At 48.3% G+C, this 21,725-nt stretch overlaps 1 pseudogene; it reads right to left on the bottom strand.

Annotated features, from left to right (window-relative positions):
* Positions 1-19,473: 19,473 nt before the first annotated feature.
* LOC119440841 (ras-related protein Rab6-like) lies at positions 19,474-20,112 on the bottom strand (annotated as a pseudogene).
* Between the last annotated feature and the right edge of the window lie 1,613 nt (positions 20,113-21,725).

Raw genomic sequence — 21,725 nt, 5'->3', positions numbered from 1 at the left:
CATGAACTGCAGGTAATTTAACCCGCACGTAGTCACCGATGCCGAAGTTGGGTTCCTTGGCACCGCGCTTTTCATCGGTGTAACGTTTCGACTTGATTTGCTTGTTCTTGATGCGCTCTCGCAACTCCTGCAGTGCCTTTGAAGGGTCCGTGCTGAAACATTTGTCAGGCGATCACACAATGTCGAGTCTGGTTCGAGGTTGTTGTCCATGAAGGAGAACAGCGGGTGCAACACCAGTAGTCGCATGAGGCGTACAGCGATATGTTTGCAGGTAATCAAGCATCGCTGTTATCATATCACGGCGTTCTAACAGGGCCAATTGAATATATGACCTTAATACCCTGTTAAATCTTTCAACCAAACCATTAGCTTGCGGGTAATACACAGAAGAGTTGTAATGCGTGATTCCGCGCTCTGTGAGAAATTCTTCAAAATTCGCTGAAGAAAATTGTGGTCCATAATCGGATACGATACCGCGTGGATATCCTTCTCTTGCGAAAAGTTCAAGTAGAAATATCTTCACTGTAGACGTTGTCGCATCTCGTACGAAAGCCACCTCTGGCCACTTGATGTAATAGTCAATAACTGTAATGGCAAAACGGCAGTCGGCTGAAGCTTGCGTGAAAGGTCCCACAATGTCGATACCGACTTTTTCCCAGGCTTTCTCGAGAAGAGTGACGGGCTGCATTGGAGCTGCAGATGTACGCGCGGATGTGTCGCATGACTGGCAAGTTACACATGTGCGCACAAGTTCTTCAATGTGATTATCCATGCATGGCCACCAATATGACTCTGTAATACGAGCTTTGATGCGACTAATTCCTGGGTGTGACTCATGGGCCAGATCCATAAGACGGCGTGTAAAAGTTGTAGGCACGACAATCCTGTCACCCCGGCACAGAACGTCGCTAACAAGAGAGAGTTCAGATCGCACGTGAAAGTACGGTAGCAGCTCTTTTGACCAGGATTTCTTGTCAGGCCAAGAAGTAGTGATAAACTGCTTCACTTGAGAGATAACCTGATCGGCGGCACATGCTTCTTGAAGCTCTTGCATGGTAACTACTGGGGACAGAAGACATATAAATTCTTCTTCGGGTGCATCGCGGATGAAACTCTCTAGGGGCAGCCGGGAAAGTGCGTCAGCCACGACGTTTTCGCTACCCTTCTGTACTCCATGATGTAGTTGTAGCACAGCAACCGTGATGACCAGCGCGCAATTCATAACGGACGGTGACCTGTGCCTTTGGTTGAAAGGAGCGTTACCAAAGCAGCGTGGTCTGTCCGCAAAATGAAAGGTTGGCCCCACAGGTAAACGTGCCAGTGCTCGCAGGCCCAGACGCAGGCAAGGGCCTCGCGTTCACCGACCGAGTACTTCCGTTCATGCGGTTGCAGAGTACGTGAGGCGAACGCGACAGTTTGCAGTGATGTTCCGTTATCCTGCTGCAGTACAGTACCTAATCCATATCCTGAGGCATCAGTTGTAACGTACACAGGTAACTGAGGATCAAAATGGTGAAGAACTTCGCAAGACGTTATCAGAGTTTTCAGCTGCTCCAAGCCGCTTTGTGCTGCTGCAGTCCAAGCGAATGGCGCATTTCCTCGAAGCAAAGCACGCATTGGCTCCACAACGTCAGAAAAATGCGGGATGAACTTGGAGTAGAAGCCTGCAAGTCCCAGCAGCGAGCGAAGTTCATTCATATTTGTAGGTGATGGTGCCTTGGTTATCGCCTCGATAGATGACGTCAGTGGGAATAACCCTTTGGCGCTGACAACATGGCCAAGGAAAGTCAACTCTGCAACGTCAAAAACGCATCTATGATTCAGCCTGAGACCAGCATCAGAGAGCCGTTTCAAAACCGCGCGCAAATTGACCAAGTGATCCTCTCGGGAGCGTCCGTACACGATTATGTCGTCAATGTAAAATAATACGCATTTGCATCCTTTGAGGATCATATGCATCATCTTCTGAAACGCTAACGGTGCCGATGCCAGTCCGAAGCAAACCCTCTTGAAGCGGTATAGGCCGTCGTGTGTAATAAACGTCGTAAGAGCACGACTTTCTGTACTTAGTGGCAACTGTTGATATGCCAAAGCTAAATCTAGCTTCTAGAATTGCTGTGCTCCAGCCAAGCTGTTCAAAAGTTCGTCAGTTTGTGGCAGGGGAAAACTGTCCACCACTATAGCTTTGTTTGGCTCTCGTAGGTCTACGCACATGCGAATCGAGCCATCCTTTTTTCTGGCTACGACAATTGGTGAGACCCACTCTGAAGAGTCGACATGCTCAATGATGTCCTGAGCTTCTAATTTTTGTACTTCTGCCTAGACTTGTTCACGAATGACGACTGGTAGTCGTCTCAGCTTGCTGGCCACTGGTTGAACAGACGCTCGAACTCTGACCTTGTGAGTGAAACCCTTGACAGTTCCTAGCTGTTTTTCAAACAAGTGCTCGAACTCGGAACGTAATTCAGGAGGTAGCACAGGAGTTTCTCGTGTCATTAGCAGACACCTGAGCGGCGATCCTTGAATCTTCAGATCCAGAGCCGCGATACCATCTAAACCAAGTATGGTTGTTCCTCCAGGCACAACGTACAGAAGAACAGAAGTGCATCGGCCGTGAAATGTATCTGGAGCAATGAAACATCCTTTTGTAGAAATTGCTGACTTAGAATAATCGAGGAGCTGGACGGATGTTGATGTCAGAGGAAATGCAGTAGCAAAATGACGTTGGTAAAGTTCTTCGGCTAGGATTGAAACCGATGATGCAGTGCCAATCAGGAACGATAAGGAAATTCCTTCAATTTCCAACACGGCATAAATTCCCTTCTTACGGCTCCAGATGTGACCAACACTTAAGTGATCGTCCGGGTCAGCTGTATCTTTCTCGTCTTCCGCGACATGCTGAACATTTTTCTCAGACTTTCGGAGAGACTTGCAGACCTTTTCCAACTGGCAAATCTTTCCACATTTACGACACTTATGTGTCCTAGCTTTGCAGAGAGGGCTATTCGCAAGATGGTCCTAAGAACCACAACGATAACACTCTTGTTCTTGCAAGGCTCGACAACTTTCAGTTTGCTTCTTATAGCATGTACACGTGCCACAGTGCTTCTCTTTCATCTTTGAAGTGTTTTCGTCATTAACGTGATGCACTTGTGCTTCGTGTCGTGCAAGTTATTTCGCTTCTCTTGTCGCTTGATCATGCTGTCTCGCAATGGTAAGAGCCCGAGAAAGCGTAAGAGACTCTTCCAGTAGAAGACGTTCGCGCAAATATTCACTGGTAGTTTTTTCTATGAGCTGGTCGCGTATCATATCGTCCGCCAAGTCGCCGAAATTGCATGCTCCAACAAGACCTCGTAGCACAGTGACGTAATCGGCCGCAGTCTCACCTGGGGCTTGTGCACGTCGACGGAAACGGTGACGCGCTGCAGTGACGTTGACATAGCTCTTGTAGTGGTCTTCAAGGATCACAATGGCGCGGTCGAACTCATCTGGGCCAGGAGACGCCAACGTCTCTCCAGCGGCGCTCGAAGCCAAAAGGCGCGGGTCGTCCTCCGCCGTCAGAGTCTGGAAGATACGTTGTCCTTCCAAGCCCAAGCAGTTGAGCATAATCGCCTTCCGACGCATGGCAGGTAGGTCAGAGGCGCCCGACGCCACCATGTAGTTCTTGAACGCTTGAATCCATTGCTCCCATGGAATGACCGGGTGTCCAGGTGAGGATTATCCAGTGTCAAGCAGGAATGATATGGAAATTCCTTCAATTTCCAACACGACATAAATTCCCTTCTTACGGCTCCAGATGTGACAAACACTTAAGTGATCGTCCGGGTCAGCTGTATCTTTGTCGTCTTCCGCGACATGCTGAACTTTTTTCTCAGACTTTCAGACTGTTGTAGTAGCTAACCGTAAGAAGTGCCGCCTTCCCACACAAGGTATATACGACGCTCAACTCTTCTGACGGATGCGACCAGTGTTCCGGCACCCCATCGACATCATGTAGTGTAAGCCGGAGCAGTGTACTCCCGTTTCGGAAGCTTTTTCGTGGATCTGCGACACGGCGGCCTCGCTATCCCTAACCGCCGGAGCCTCGCTGGCGGCTGGGGCAAACGCGACTGGGCGTTCCGGCGTCATGGACGAAGAAGCGGCTATGGAGCTGTTACAAGACAAGCTTGAAGAAAGAACCTCACTCATGTGCATGTCGTGCGACGCCAGGTTAGCCCTCAGACCATAATCATGAGGCTGGGCACAAAACTCAACCTTGCAAAGTATCCGACGTATCAAGTCACGAACGCTATCGGCGTCGCTGCCGGTCTCACGGCATCTGAGGTGCGCGACGTCAATATACAAGTCAGACAGCTGCAGAACCTCGTCGCGGCAACGAACGGGCGGGAATCGGCAACTCAGAAACTCGCTGGCTTGCGCTCAATGACACTCGACGGAGAACGACATGATGTGACCGCCTACGTGGCAGCCGAAGCACAGCACGCACGCTGCGTAGTCCAAGGCCTCCATAAGGATATCCCGGACGATCAGCTAGCTCCTGTCCATAATCAGCATCGAAGACCGGCAAATTTTGGCAGCACGGCGACTAGGCCAGTCAGAGACTATACTCCTCACTGTTAAGGGTGACACGGCGCCCAAGGAAGTCAAGATGGGCCTGTGGCTCACAAAGACACAACCTCTTCGCCCTCGCGCTGTGCAGTGTACCATTTGTTTCACCATTGGCCACCGAGCCGATGTGTGTCCCACGGCTCATGAATTCACTCGTTGTGAGACATCTGGACAACAGTTTCCTCCCGCCCAACGACCCGACCAAACTTTTATCCATCCATCCCGACCGAACAGCGCACGAATGTGAAGTTAGGTGCTTCAACTGCAAGGGACCGCACGGTGCTCGCGACGCACGGTGCCCCAAGAAACAGCAGGCTACATACAAGGCAAGGCGTGCAGTGGTTTCCTGGATAACGCCCACGTTCTGTGGGATTGTCCGGGTGCCCATGCAGCCATGCGCGGGAGCCTCAGTCAAATACCTACTACACGAAGACCTGCGACCCTGGAGGAGTGGCTGGCGGACTCCTCCCCAGATATTATGAAAGCACTGCTCGTACACCTTAAACTTCTGGGCCTGTCTGAAGATTAGGCCTCGCTCTTTTTGGCGTACCCGGACTGGGGTCTATTTTTAAATAAAGTTGTTCTCTCTCTCTCCCACACAATACCTGGCCAAGCTATGACGTCACTGCGTTGCCTAGCAACCACCTCGCGGAGCGGCGTGTTCCTCGCCTCCTCTCCATGCCGTGCACATGTTGCCTTGACATGGGACGTAAGGAGAGGAAAGGAGAGCATGCGCGCGGCACGCGAAGTGCTCGGGAGAGGTAAAGAGAAAATGAGAGCGAGATAGCGAGAGAAAGAAATTGTAGCAGCGCCAACGAGGCAACGCTCAGAGCTGTTGCCGACGCCGCCCGCGTTTCCCCGGCACCAACGAGGCAACGCGCAGAGCTGCTGCCGACGCCTCCCGCGTTTCTCCGTTTCCAGCGTTCGCGCCGGGAAAACGCGGGCGGCGTCGGTAGCAGCTCGGCAGTAGCTGGAGGCACTGCGTGCAACTGGCTTCCGCCGCCGCGCCGAGATATGCGCATGCGCCATCATGACGATTGTATCTGCGCATCCGCTGACCTTGAGGCAACAGCTATGTAAGCGTGCGCGCGGCGGCGCTCGATCAGTAGACGTCATGAGACGTCTAAAGATAGTTCGTACTCCCGAAGAAGAAGCCGCGCTTCGCGATAAATTCCGGAAAATGCTGGGGATGACTTTATAATGCTTAGCGTCGCCCAAAAGCGAGGAATAGCTAGGTGCCCATCAGCTCCGCTGTCTCTTTAGCATTGCGCCTCCAGTGCAAGATAGGCAATTATTTTTACTTCCGATCTTCCCTGCAGTGAGGCTTAACCTTGTGTGGAACAACCAACCATGGCTGTACATATTTGGTTATAGCGGAAACGTACAGTTGGCATCCGTAGCACTTGCCGCGTCCCCTTGTTGGGTCCACGGTGCGCGGCTTGCTTTTCTACTGAAATCTGTAAATACTGTTATCGATAGTTCTTTCTCCTAACTCTCTGATCGCCCTCAGAAGGAGGGCGCAGCGAAGATGTCTTTCATTTTTTTCGCAATTGAAAGCAAAGTTTTCCACGGTCTCATGCCAACCATTCTGATAAGGCAGAAAAGACGGTAAAGAGGATCGCACCTTTCCCCGTTTAAAAATCTCCGACTAAAGCTTTCCGTTTAAGCTACAAAGCATCGAAAATGGCAAGCGGTGATCTGCTTTTGGAGCTCCGCGATCAGAAACAACATGAGAACTGCCCAATAACAGTGACCCCCGCACCGTACCATGAATACCACTCGTGCGGCATCTCCGATGCTGATTTGTTGGAGCTGGCTGAGGCTGAATATTTGGAGGACTGGAGTGACCAGAACTTTGTCAGTGTTAAACGAATTAAGATGAGGCGTGACGGGAAATCAATCCAGACCAAACACCTAGTACTTACTTTCGGCTCAAGTTTTCTGCCCGAGTCGATCGAGGCCGGGTACATTAAGATTCGTGTGAGGCCATACGTGTCAAATACTCTCACATGCTTCAAGTGCCAAAGGTGTGGTCACAGTTCACAGAACTGAGGAGGGCGGCTGACTTGTGCCAAGTGTGATACAAATGAACATTCCTCCGAAACATGCGAGAACACTCCTCAGTGTATCAGCTGTAACGGGCACGACTGCAAACTCGCGATCGTGCCCATCATGGAAGAAGAACGCAATTGTCACATCAAAGCCAAAGTAAATATCTCGATTCAATGAGGCACTACATGGCACATCATGCCTGGCCAAGAACAGCTTTGCCGAAGTGGCGCGTCTGGGGGGACCGCCACAACGGCTTCCGGCGGCTGTCCGGCCCACACACAGTGAGATGGCGGTGACGCCATCCACCCCTTTGGTGAATGCAGCCAGCGCTGCTCCGCCGTCCAAGAAGAAGGTGCCATCGGCCGCCGGGCTGGTGACCTCAAGGGTCTTGTCTCTCGTGACGAGGCCTTCACGTCAAACCAACAGCTCGCAAGACCACGTGTCCAGCGCCTTGCAAGAGACGATGGACATAACCAGCCAGACGGCACCACCAGAGCTTAAGGGGCAGCAAGATTCTCGCGATCGCTCCAAAAAAGGAACACCGAATCACAGGGCCCAACAGGAGCTTTTTAAGTTAGTTTTCTTATACTAGACACACAGCACAAAGAGCCTCTGCAACATGCATACACAGATACTACAGTGGAACGTCAGGGGACTTCGTAACCTCAACGACGTCACAGAACTCAGACGTAAATTTAATCCGAAGGTGCTGTGCGTCCAAGAAGCACACTTAAAGCCTACACAGTCGAACTTTCTCACGCAATGTGCCATTTTTTCGTAAAGACCATGACAACGTTTCTACCTCGTGCGAAGGTGTCGTTATAGCTGTAAATAAGTATGTTGCTTGCCAACAGTTTGCTCTTCCCCGCAGGGCCGTCTGCGCAAGTAGGCGTTTGGTGTGTTGCGACACCACGGACCCGAGCACATGGGGGTTGGACCCTCCCGCGTCTAACCGTGCGCGGCTTAGCCGTGTCCGGGGAAAAGAGGATCCTGGAGGTTGAGCCGAAGCCGGGTGTTTGGACCTGCATGGCCCCCTGGCTGAGGCAACACACCTCTTTGGCCTCGGCTTCACGTAGACGGCACCCCCGGACTGACCCACCCGGGGGGAATCGGTAGTTGCCTTTTCCTATCCTCCTCTTCAATCTTCGTCTTTTTCTCTCACTTTCAATCTATCCTGTCTTCTTTTCACTTCCTTTTACTTCCGATCTTCCGGGCAGCGAGGGTTAACCTTGTGTAGTTATCCAACCTTGGGTATATTATATTAGGTTATAGCGGCGATGCATGGCTGGCGTCTGCAGGTATCTTTCCAACCTAGTAGCGTCCCCTTGTTGGGCTCGGTGGTGGGTGGCCACCATCGCCGCCGAATTGTTCAAAGCTTACATGGCAAACGCTTCCCCCCCCCCTCAAAGATCGCCCCCTAAAAAGGGGGCGCACCGAAGCACCTTTCCAGTTCTTTTTGAAAGAAAACCAAGAAACCTACCCAAAGTACCACGTCCTTCACAGCGAAGGCAACACAACCATAAGAAAACTGTCACCATTTCTAGTGTCTAAATGCCTAGCAAACACGATTGGTCCTAACTACAAAGCATCAAAGATGGCCAGCGGAGACCTTCTCCTCGAACTGATCAAGAAAGAACAAGTTGAGAAACTCACTGAACTCACTAGTATCGGTGACATGAACGTGACAGTCTCTCCACATCGCTCACTGAACACAAGCAGGGGAGTAATATCAGAAGAAGACTTCCTGAACCTTAGTGACGAAGAGCTCCTTGAAGGATTTCAAGATCAAAACGTAATCAAAGTACAAAGAATAACACTCCGACGCAACGACCAACAAATCCCCACAAAACATGTGATACTCACATTTGGAACCAGTAGTGTGCCCAGTTCACTCGAGGCAGGATACTTGAAAATCAACGTGCGACCGTACATACCGAATCCGAGACGGTGCTTCAAGTGCCAGAGGTTCGGGCATGCCTCACAATCATGCAGAGGCAAAGAAACATGCGCCAAGTGTAGTGCCAACGACCATCCTTCTGACAATTGCAATGCTCCAGCACTTTGTGTCAATTGCAAGGGAGACCACCCAGCTTACTCACGGAGCTGCCCTTGCTGGAAAAAAGAAAAAGAAATCATCGCAATCGCTGTAAAAGAAAAAATCTCATTCTATGAAGCGAGGAAAAGGCTAGGGCACTTACCTCAACTTAGCTATGCCAGTGTGGCGCGGCAGGGGGCAGCACCACACCGGTTTCAGGAGTCTACAGGGTCCGCGCGCGGTACTCCTGCAGAGACTCCATCCGCCCCCTTGGTGGTAGCAGCCAGTGCTGCTCTATCATCATCGAATACGGGCAGGCAGACCGCTGTGTCGCAGGGCCCAAAGTTGAACAGAACCCCAAGGCCCGAGACGCGCGTTTCGGCGCCTGGCTCTCGATCATCCAGCGCCTCGGAGAAGGCGATGGAGGTACCCAGCGCCATCGGCGCCAGGTACCTCCACCCCGGCGCCATCGACGCCAAAAGATCCGCGCTCCCAGGAGCGCACCAAGAAGGACAAACTTGCTATAACCGCGCCGAATAAGGGACAGGTAACCTGAACGGCTACCACCCTTGATTATAGTGATCTTTTTACTACTTGTCACCTATCACTTTTAGCTCACACACACATAAGTAAACAGTTTGATTCGTTTTACGATGGCTTTCATCATCCATTGGAATTGTAGAGGCCTGATCCATTATCTAGGTGACATAAAAGAGATCATAAATAAGCTATCACCAGTTGCATTCTGCCTTCAAGAAACGAACTTAGGCCCCAAAAATACACATTTTCTGAAAAGTTTTACGGTCATACGTAAGGACCGCGAACACTCCAGCCGTCTGTCAGGAGGAGTCGCCATAATCGTGCAAGGCGGCACTCCTACCCAAAACGTCCAACTAAATACATCTTTCGAAGCTGTAGCGGTCACCGTTCTATCTCACAAGACCATCACCATTTGTTCACTGTACCTTCCACCCCATAGCCATTTTAATATTAAGGATCTAGAAAATTTAACAGACCAGTTGCCGGAGCCTTTTGTTTTAGTAGGAGATTTCAATGCTCATGGTACTCTTTGGGGCAGTGACAAAACTGACCCAAGAGGCCAGCTCATTGAAGATTTTATTTTGTCAAATGATATCTGCCTTCTAAACTCAGGTGCATCAACATATTTTTCACCGACTTCACGTACATTTAGTTGTTTAGATTTAGCTTTTTGCTCACCGTCTCTTTTTAGCGATCTTAAATGGGAAGCCCTCGACACGTCATATGGTAGTGATCACCTGCCCGCAATCATAAAACTCTTACCATCACCACCAACCTTAGGCTTTAAGCCACGCCGGTGGAAACTGCAGCTCGCTGACTGGCCAGTTTTTATGAAGCATGCGAAACTGGAAACAGTCTTCTCACCAGAACTGAGCGTTCACGAACTCAATAAAAAGTTCGTTGAGGTTATAATCTCAGCCGCAGAAACAGCGATACCTCAGTCATCCGGTATTTTGCGCAAAAAACTCAATCCGTGGTGGACAGACGAGTGTACCGAAGCTAAAAAACAACAAAATAAGGCCTGGGGAATCCTACGAAGGTATCCAACCTACAACAACCTCCTAGGCTTTAAACAGGCCAAAGCCAAAGCAAGATTTGTTCGGCCCCAGGCGGAGAAATCGTCATGGCAAAAATACGTATCCTCAATTAATAGTTCGGTCACATCTAAACAAATGTGGGACCAGGTTAGAAAATTTAAAGGAGAGTACACATCATACACAATACCACTACTTACAAGTCCAGGCACACAAACAACACTAGAAGACCAGGCCAACTTCTTAGGCGAACACTTTTATAACATCTCAAGCTCAGCAAATTACTCAAACACATTTTTAAAATACAAAGAGTCGGCTGAGAAACAGAGACTTCCCACTACCGGTGCTTCAATGGAACTATATAATGACACTCTTACAATGCAGGAATTAAACAGAGTTCTTTCGGCCGGTAAAAAAACAGCAACAGGTCTTGACCGGGTCCACTACACAATGCTGGCGCACTTATCTCAGGCATCGGTAGAGGCACTCCTTCAATTTTTCAACAAGATATGGCAATCTGGAGTAATGCCTACACACTGGAAAATGCAGTAGTAGTGCCTTTTCTAAAATCTGGTAAAACTGCATCATCCCCAAGCAGCTACAGACCCACTGCACTAACAAGTTGTCTAGCCAAATCATATGAGAGCATTATAAACGCGAGACTCGCATTCATCCTTGAATCAAGACACCTAATAGACACGCACCAGTGCGGATACAAAAAGGGCTGCTCCACCACTGATCATCTCGTCCGACTAGAACATAAAATACGTGATGCGTTTCTACACAAACAACACTGTCTCGCGGTTTTCTTTGACTTAGAAAAAGCGTACGATACCACATGGCGATATGGAATTTTGAGAGACCTGGCTGATTTGGGCATTCGTGGCAGAATGTTAAACTGCCTATACGATTTCATGTCAAATAGAACATTTCAGGTACGCCTCGGCACAACACTTTCACGCACATTTACACAAGAAAATGGCGTCCCACAAGGTTGCATTCTCAGCACGACTCTCTTCATAGTCAAAATTAACTCTGTTAACAAAATCATTCCAGCGTCTGTCAGGCATTCAATATATGTCGATGATTTGCAAGTGGCTTGCCGCGCCTCAAACCTATCCACCTGCGAAAGACAGCTACAAATAACAATAAATAATCTCACACAGTGGGCCGACAAAAATGGTTTCCGCTTTTCAACCCACAAAACCGTTACAGTGCTGTTTTCCCAGAAGCGTGGCTTACATTGCGATCCAGTTTTGACACTGGATGGCGCAACACTACCGGTCAAACGAGAGTACAAATTCTTAGGCGTAACATTTGACAAAAAACTGAACTTCCTAGCCCACATTAACACAACAAAAATTAAGGCAAAGAAAGCATTAAATATTCTCAAAGTGTTATCGCACAAGAACTGGGGATCTGACCGAATATGCCTACTACGTATTTACCGGTCCCTTGTGCGTAGCATTCTCGACTACGGTAGTGTAGTTTATGGTGCAGCCAGGCAATCCTACATTAAACGACTTGATCCAATTCGCAATCTTGGCCTACGATTGGCGAGCGGTGCCTACAGAACATCGCCTGTCCAAAGTTTATACGTTGACTGCAATGAGCCTTCCCTACAGCACCGCAGAGCACTACTAACCCTTTCCTATGTACTGAGAATTCGGTCAACGCCACAACATATATGCTACAAAATCGTAACACAATGCAATTCTCGATTACACTACACAAATAAACCGAACATGATACGGCCACTTGTCTTACGACATGAGGAATACTGTCAGATTTATAACATTCCTCATGAGGTCCTGCAGGTTGCTGAAAGGACGCAAAGACTGGCCCCATGGTGCGATTGCACACAACTATGTGATTGGACACTAACCCTCTTAAAGAAAAAGGACACCCCACACGAACACATAATGCAAGAGTTCCGCACTATTCAAGAAAAATATAAAGATCACACAGAATTTTACACAGATGGTTCTAAAACACAAGAATACGTGGGTGTGGGAACCGTAACGGAAAATTGGGAAAATAGCATCCGAATACATAATTCTGCTTCAGTCCTTACCGCCGAAGTTATGGCTATATGGACGGCAGTAAACAAAGTTATCACCGACAAACAGAAGAATGCTGTCATTTACACCGATTCGTTGAGTGCACTCAGAGCTTTAAATTTAAAATCCGACTGTGAACCGCTGCTTGGCGATATCTTAAACATGGTGCTTAATAACAAATACGGACGAACCATACGATTCTGCTGGGTCCCTAGCCATGTTGGGATACCAGGGAACGAATCAGCAGATAGATGCGCGGCCATGGCAGCGCACAAAGACCTAACACACACAAAACTCCCATACAAAGACAGCATACGAGCAATTCGCAAAGCCCTGACATCAAAATGGCAACAAGAATGGGACTCCTGCATTAATAACAAGTTACACATAACCAAACCCCTGCTTGGCGAGTGGAAATCGTGCAGTCACCAGCAACGGTTCTACGAGGTGATCCTATGTCGACTTCGAATAGGGCACACACATCTGACACACAACTTCTTACTTAGAAAAGAAGATCCGCCAACCTGCGATAAGTGTCATGAACCACTCACAGTAATACACATTGTTATGACATGTCCACATATAGAAACACACAGACGGAAAATTCTGCAGAATCTGTATAACTTACACATACCTTTACACCCCGCCTTATTATTGGGAGATGATCCACTAGTGCCATTCACTGACTTGTTCAAGTTTTTAGTTGAAGCCCGTTTAATACATAGAATATAAGGTAACGCAAGTCTCGCTACATTAACATTTCATTTCTTAATACCTTGTGCCTGGCGCAGCATGGCCTTTGTCGCTTTTGCGCCATTAAACCTGAATTAACTAACTAAAGTTTGCTCTTCAGACACTCCTCGAGGCTCCATCTGTGCGAGCAATTTTGTATAACAAGCTGATAACCATTTTCTTCACCTAGATACCGTCCAACTACCAGCTCAATTTTACAGTGTCATTGAACAGCTCCCCGATCCTTACACAATCACCGGTGACTTTAACGCCCATAGCAACCTCTAGGGGGACTCCCGGTGCGACTCGAGAGGCATAATAATTGTAAACTTTCTTATACATACAGACGCATGCCTTCTTAAAAAGAAGGAGCCTACATATTACAATGTCTATCATAATTCCTATTCTTCTATAGATTTAGCGATTGGCTCTGAAGTCCTTCTACTTTATTTGGAAAGGAGTGTGATAAGAAATCATTTGGGAAATCACCACTTCCCGGTAACGTGAAACTTAACAGAGCAACGCGAATGTCCTCCACATGCCCCTCGGTGGAAACTAGCCTCCGAAGATTGGGATCATTTTAAAGAATCAAGTTTCTTATCACGAGGTTTTATAAGTGGTTTTACGATAGATGACGCACTAGCTTACTTTACTGCCTTTATTGTTGACGCAGCAGAAAAGTTCATCCCTCAAACACATTGTCGTTCAAGTGGAAGACGAGTTCCCTGGTTCAACGATGATTGAAGGCAAGCTTAAATGAGGCAACACAATGAACGGGGCATTGTGCACCGACGCGCAACTGCAGAAAATATTGTTAAAACAGACTAAACCACGGAAGGCGCACATGACGTCAGGCTGGCAGAGCAAGCTGGGAGAGGTTTCTTTCCGGAATGAATTCGTATACATAGAAAACAAAAGTGTAGAATGGGCTCGGAAGACTTAAGGGACAGAGGTCGCATCAACTTCCCTTGGCAAATAAGCATGAAAACAGCTTGGAAGATCAGGCAGACGCCCGTGGTAAACTTGTTGAGTATGATCTAGCTCTACGCACTATTCACAGACATTCCTTAATTACAATTAAATGCAAAAACGCAAGACGCTGGACCAAAAATGCAGAGGAAACGATCTATACAACCGTCCTTTCAACATTCCCGAGCTTAGAGTAGCATTGAACGTCTCCAAAAGCTCTGCGCCGGGAGCAGACAGGATCCTTGACATGATCAAGACGCGAACACACAAATTACATTGCTCGCACTTTTTAACATTTGGACAGCCTGACACCTTCCAGCTACATGGATATGAGCTATCGTTGTCCCAGTTCTGAAACAGGGTAAAGATACATCCTTGGTAACAAGCTACCATGCGATAGCGCTCACCAACTGCCTATGTAAGCTTTTCGAGAAAATGATAAATTGCCATCTTTTGCATTTCCTAGGCTCGAACAAAATTTGATCCCTACCAGTGTGGTTTTCGAGAAGGCCGCTCCACAACCGACCACCTTGTGCGCATTGAGGCTAACATTCGCGATGCATTTGCCCATAAAAAATGCGTTGTCGGCTCTTCTAGAAATTGAAAAGGCCTATGACACCATGCGGCGATACGGTATTATGAGACATCTATCGGGAATGGGTATTTGTGGCAACTTGCTTGGCATAATTGAAAGTTATCCCTCACACCGTACCTTTCGTGTTATAGAATTGCTCTGTCTAGGTCATTTACATAGGACACTGGGGTACCGCAGGGTGGCATACTTAGCTGTACCCGTTTTATTGTTAAAATGATCTACGTTCGTGTATTCCACATAGTATGTTTTATTCCACGTATGTCGATGACGTGCAGATTGGATTTAAATCACGTAACATCGCAGCCTGCGAACGACATGTTCAGTTTGGACGGAACAATGTCTGAACATAGGCAAATGCGAACGGCTTTAAACTGAATCACCAGAAAAGCTCCTGCTTTTCTGGCGATTCAGTTCATGGCCAGCTTCATGACCCAGCTTCATGGCCAGCGCTTAACTTTGAACACACAGCACAAATTTCTAGGTGTCATACTCGACTTTAAACTTCCATTCATTGCATATATAAAGTATCTGAAAGCCAAATGTTTAGAAACAATGAACATTTTTAAAATCATTGCCCAAACGACAAGGGGGTTGCTTAATGAACCTGTACGGGAGCCTAGCTCGTACGGCCACGTCTGGATTATGGTTCCGCGGTGTATCACTATGCCGCTCCAAGTGCATTGAAGATATTGGATCCCGTTCACCATTTAGGTATTTAGGCGTTTGCCTGGCCACAGGTGCCTTCAGAACAAGTCTACATAAATTTTATACGTAGAATGCAATGAGTGGTCACTCCACCTGCAAAGAACATATATACAAGGTGTTTCAGCTAACTTTAGCCAAGTATTAAAAATACAAACATAGGCGCTACACGTGTCATATTGGCTTATTGCTCTGAGCCGTATGGAGCACGTCATGGTATTTTTTTCAATCCGCCAAGCTAGGTAATTAGCGAAGATTACTTCATGAACTTTTTAATTATTAGCTCTAGCGAATAATCCTCAATACAAAAGTTGTAGCGCTTGTTCGGAAATATCGGATTATTTCATCTCTGCTAAGACAACTGCCCTGATTAATTTCTTTTTCCAGCGTTTCTTTAAAGTGCGCGAAATTTAAAAAATACCACGTTACCACCCGCTAACGTGCCGCGCTTTTAGTGCCCTCAAATGTAAGTTGAACGAATTAGCAAAGGCTGCTCCGCGCGCAGCGGTCGATTGAGGAGGCTGTCGGTGACTGCGAGGGACGTTAAGCGACAAAAGAGGCGTACCTTGTCAAGGAAAAAAAAAACGCAACGAAAAAGCGGCCGCCACGTGCGAATGCGATACGGGACCGGAGGCAGCATTCGACGCAGCGCAGGCGTTTTAACAGCGCAGCTGTTTAAGCCGGCCGTTAGTCCGTCCGTCGCGGATAAAAAATGTGGGCTGATCCTGGCGGTTGTGCAGAAAGGGCTAAGGATCCTGGCTAAGTCGAACTAAGCATGGTTGGGACTGCTTAACCTTAGTCAGTCATCGATAGCCAACCAATAGCTAATCATTAATCGATCAATAATCAATAAATTACGGAAAATGCTGGAGATGACTTTGTAGTGCTTAGCCTAGCCCGAATACGTGGCCAATACCTTGCGGTGGCCAATGCCTTGCTATAGCCAATCGATAGCCAATGAATAGCTAATCGATAATCGATCAATAATCAATAAATTCCGGGAAATTCTGGGGATGGCTTCGTAGGGCTTAGCCTAGCCCAAATACATGGCCAATACCTTGCGATAGCCAATGAATAGCTGATCGATAATCAATCAATAATCAATAAATTCCGGAAAATTCTGGGGATGACTTGGTAGCGCTTAGCCTAGCCCAAAAGCCAGGACTAGCTAGATGCCCATCAGCTCCGCTGTCTCTTTAGCATTGCGCCTCCAGTGCAAGCTAAGGTTTTTTTTTTTTTTTTTTTTTTTTCGGACCAATGAAGAAACACGATGGAGGGGAGAGGGTAACAGTGTGATGAACGACGAAGATAAAAACCATGATCACAGTCACTGACAGCCTGCTGAATCGACCTCTGTGCACGGAGCAGCCTTTGCTAATTTGTTCAACTTGCATTTGAGAGCACTAAAACCGCGGCCCCTCTATATATATCTTGCCACCACCGCGCTCATCCTGGCGTTTCCTCCTCGCCGCCTCCTGTCGCCCCTGCCTCCTCCGCTCCCCCATTGACCAATCCGTGTCACGTGGAAGCACGCGTTGCGCTTTTGTATATTTTTTTATCTTTCCAGCGCGCTCCGACTGCCATTCTCGGGCTTGTGTACTGTAGTGCTGTACGCACAAACGGTCCTGGGTTGGCGCTACTTTTTATATATAGGGGCTTTAGGCGCGTTAACCGGCAGTCATGTGGTATTTTTTAAACTTCACACAATTTAAAGAAACGCTGGAAAAAAATTAATGCGGGCAGTTTCATCTTCGCAGAGATGAAATCATCCGATGTTTGTGAACAAGCGCTACAACTTTTATATTCAGTACTTTATCTAGAGTTAATAATTAGAAAGTTGATTAAGTAATATTTGTTAATTACCCAGCTTGGCGGATTGAAAATACGTGCTCCATACGGCTCAGAACAATATTGTGCCAATACGACACGCGTAGCGCCTATGCTTGTATTTTTTAATAGTTGGCTAAAGTTAGCTGAAACACCCTGAATAAGCTTCACATATTTCCTCAAAGTGCACTCTAATCCTGAACACCTGCGTTATAAAAACTCAATATTTTGATGTCTGCCACATTATGTTAAAATTGACCTTCAATGTGAGAACCTTTCTCACTACATGTGAGGAAGGTAAATCAAGAAATGAATGTCCCACTGCATGTACATCGACCAATGGCTCCAACAAGGCTGTTACCACCATGGCTGTGGCAGCTGATACAGAATTCGATACGCCATACGTCATCTGTCGAAGTCACAAAGCCTGCTCCAGAGATGCGCATCCGTATGCACTTTCTGGAACTCCAGTCAAAGTAATCTTTATACCGACGCATCGAAGTCACCAAATAGCGTATCTTACGCGGAAGCCGGGTCATCCTTCTCAGAAAGCTTTTCTGCACGCAGAGACGAGCATCCTTAAGGCAGAGGCTTATGCATTACTGTCGGTGGTTAAACACATAAGGTCATTAAAAATACAAAGGGCTGTTATATTTACTGCTTCTCTAGGCCTAGTGAGAGCTTTAGTGTCTCTATGGAAACATAAGAAACCAGTAGTCAATGACCTCTACTCATCTCTATGTACTGTTACGATTCACTTTGCGCGGCCACGAACAGTGCCACACGCATGGGACACGGCGTGCCGAACCGTCACGCTCGTCAGCATGAACAGACATGTCCGCCGCGTGTGTGCAAGGGGAGTATGCGCGGAATGTGCAAAATCAGCTCATCCCCGCTTGGGACGTCCACCCTCACTGCGGCAATCCATCCTCACTGCGGCAGCCCACCCCCACTACTTCGCCTGGTTTGCTCTGACGTGTCTTGAAAAGGCCCTCTGCAACGGGGGCACCAGAGAAGGAGAATTCCCGGATGGTGGAGGGCATAAGAAAGCCTGCAAACCGCCATGTAGAGAAGACTTTTTCTCTGCCCTCGCCTGCAGGAGCACGCACGCTGAACGCTTTCCTGTATTTTTTTATTTTTTTCTTTGGAGTGCACTGCTCACCCGTAACGATGCATTAAACTCCCGTTATTTGTTTTTACGTCATTTCCTCTTCCGTGCCGAACCCTCTCCGATGGTCAACCTGTTTCAAGCTCCAAGCAGACGCCGTTGAAGGTTCATCAAACCCTGGCCCCGTAACAGTACTTTGTATGCATCTAACCAACACATCGTAACATATTGGGTGCCAAGGCACAGAGGCATAGTAGGTAATATGCTTGCAAATAAGCTTTATACGTCCCTAACAATGGGGGTCTTTAACTATCATATACCAGGTGTCCAAAATTAAGCATTACGGAATTTTAAAAAAATTGCCTGTGGCAGTAGCATAATGGCTTATCGTTGAGCTTGGTTTTTCGAAGAGGCGGACGTTAGTAGCACGAGAAATCGAAACACATATTGAACTAATTAACAATAGTTTACTAATTAGCTTCCTAGTTAATTACTTTACGACACATATTGCAAATTACGAATTGTAGCCGGTGAGCTCGTGAGGCGTATCCACTTGGAATGAATTTCCAGACTAACACCAATTTGCAGATACGCGCCATTAAGCTCGCCGTAAAAATGCACTGGCAGTTGCACTTACTTTTCCACTTACTTCCAAAATGCAGTTCCACTTACTTTTTTCCAAAATGCTGTTTTATACATTGAAGCGCGAAAATAGCTGGAACGCCCATGTATTTCGTGCTACACTTTGGCAAATAATATCTCGAAACTGGTGTCATCCTGGAAATTCATTTCAAGTGAATGCGTCTTGCGAACTCACCGGCTACAATTCGTCACTTGCAATATGTGTCGTAAAGTAATTAAATAAGAAGTTCAGTATTCAATTTTTCTTAATTAATTGAATAAGTGTTTCGATTTCTCTGGCTACTAATGTCCGCCTCTTGGAATAACCCAGCTCAACGATAAGAATTACGCTACCCTCCACAGGTGATCTTTCAAAATTCCGTAAAGCTTAATTTTGAACGCCTGGTCTAGTACGGGGATGCCGGCCGCATGGCTGTGCCGCTGTGCCGCCATCATCATCAGGGCGTGGCGCATATGCCCGTGCCACGCGCAGCCAGCTTGGATCGGGAATCTGCTCAGTTGGCCTGTGGCTTCGGGCAGTAAAGGTTGTCTTTTGGATGGCTTTGCACCCTGTGTCGTCTCTGAGAGCCTCAGCTGGCCACTGGCTCTGCAGCCACGGCCCTGAGTCCGCATTTGGCACCCAACGTGGGGCCATCTTTGAGATCGACTTCCATGATGTCTTCTTTCGCTCCGTTCTGTGTTCTCCGTCCCTGGTAGGGCAGCTGTCACACGTCTGAAGAGCTGCTTGACGTTGCAGCCTGACTTTGCACTGGTGTCTATTGAGCTCTTTTGCCTTCTTCTCGCCCTCCTCTGTCGTCACTTACCTGTAGTCAGAGAGGTCAGTCTTGTTGCCAACAAGCATGATTATGACATCACTGCGCCTTTCCGTTCGCACACCATCTATCAACTTGGATGTTTGATTAAATGATATGGCATTGGTTATGTGATAAACAACTACAGCAACTGTAGAATCCCTGATGTAACTTGGAATGAGGTTCCTAAATCGCACTCGACCTACTGTGTCCCACAGCTGTAGGCGGACTATACGGTCTTCTAGGTACATGCTCATGCACAAAACTTATATGCCTATTGTGGCCTGGTATGTGTTTACAAAGCTGTCATACATGAAACGTGTAATGGGGGAAGTATTCCCAACTCTTTGTTCTCTCAGTAACACGAGCTTGAACTTACTTTCGCAGAGGGTTGCCGAAGTCACCCAAACTGGACATGACGACTCCCTTCACCCCAAGAAAAAAAATCACACACAGCGGCGAACAAGCGCACGGGGTGTCCTAGACACACGAGCCCCCGGACAGACATTTTTATTGCCATAGCAATTTTATGGACACTCCAAGCGGATTTCTGCCGTCGGCTTCGTCGTGAGGTTCCGTATAGAGTCCAACGGCGATGAAATCGTCACCGCGCGCCGTATGCTGTATGTGCGAGTGAAAGCGCGCGAGGTACGCGCGCTTTCATGGGGAGCGAACGCACGGCGGAGAGCAAACGCGACTTCTTCCGTCGCGCGAAAGGCCGTGGGGGGACGGGGTGGAGGGAGGGGAGATGGCGTTTAGCTGGGGCACCAAATGCGTATTTACATTAAAAAATGTCGGCCGTTTCACCCGAAAGGTGAAGCATCAATTGCGATAGGAAATTAATAGAGAGCTATACGGAGTAAGGATAGTAGTTTTATCAGCTGCATAAACCTGGAGACGTAGCAGCACCAGCAAAGCGCAGAACTGTTCTCGACGCCGTCGACGTTTTTCCCGCGTTCGCACCGAACGCGCGCGGCGTTGGTGACTTGCCGGTGCCTCTGGCGGCGGCTCGGAGGTTTTCGACGACATCAGAACGGGGCACTCGTCGAGCAGCGTCGGAAGTCTTTACCAACTTCTCGCCTCGCAACGTTTTTGTATAAATACACATTTGGTGCCGCAGCTAAGCGTCGCCTCCCTGCCCTCCCGTCCCCCCACGGCCTTTCGGGCAAAACGCCGACGGCATCACCCGCAAGACCACACCTTCTTCGGGAGAGAGGTCTTTGATGACCACCAGGAGCATCTGCCGGGTGCGGAGGCACTCGCTCCACTTGAGCCACAAGCGCCCATGAGGACCTCCTCCTCGACCTCGACATAGATCCGTCATCCGCAGGGGAGGGGCAGTATGGGGACGCCGGCCGCATGGCAGCGCCGCTGTGCCACCAACACCCCCATCGAGGCCTGGCGCATGCGCTCGCGCCCCGCGCAGCCAGCTTGGGGCCGGAGCACGAGGAGCGGCGATCGGGAAACTGCTCGCTTGGCCTGGGGCTTCGGGCAGTAAAGGTTGTCTTTTCAATAACTTTGCACCCTGTGTCGCCTCTGAGAGCCTCAGCTGGCCACTGTCTCGGAAACCACGGCCCTGAGCCCACAATAGCTATCCCTCCCACAGCCTTTCTTGCGCAAAGGCCGAGAAACGTTTGGCTATCCATTTGGGAGGCTGAAACCTCGAATAAACTTTAGCTTAGCTTCAGAATAAACTTCTGAAATTCGCCTTCGATAACAAGAGCACGACAAACTGATGTCATGTTCTGTTGACGGAGAATAGGACACGTATGTATACGGTACCCATTCTTACCTGCTGACTAGTGGTGAACTTACCCTCTGTAGTAGATGTGGTGAGAGGCAGACCCACCGCGGTGGCTCAGTCAGCTAAGGCTGCTGAGCACGAGATCGCGGGATCGAATCGCGGCAGCCGCATTTCGATGGAGGCGAAATGCAAAAACGCCCGTGTGCTTGCGTTGTAGTGCACGTTAAAGAACCCCAGGTGGTCCAAATTATTCCGGAACCCTCCACTACGGCGTGCCTCATAATCA

This window comes from Dermacentor silvarum, chromosome 2 (assembly GCF_013339745.2).
Source record: "Dermacentor silvarum isolate Dsil-2018 chromosome 2, BIME_Dsil_1.4, whole genome shotgun sequence".
Classification (NCBI taxonomy): Eukaryota; Metazoa; Arthropoda; class Arachnida; order Ixodida; family Ixodidae; genus Dermacentor; species Dermacentor silvarum.
Note: the sequence above shows the minus strand (reverse complement) of the source record. Positions and strands in the feature narration are given on the sequence as shown.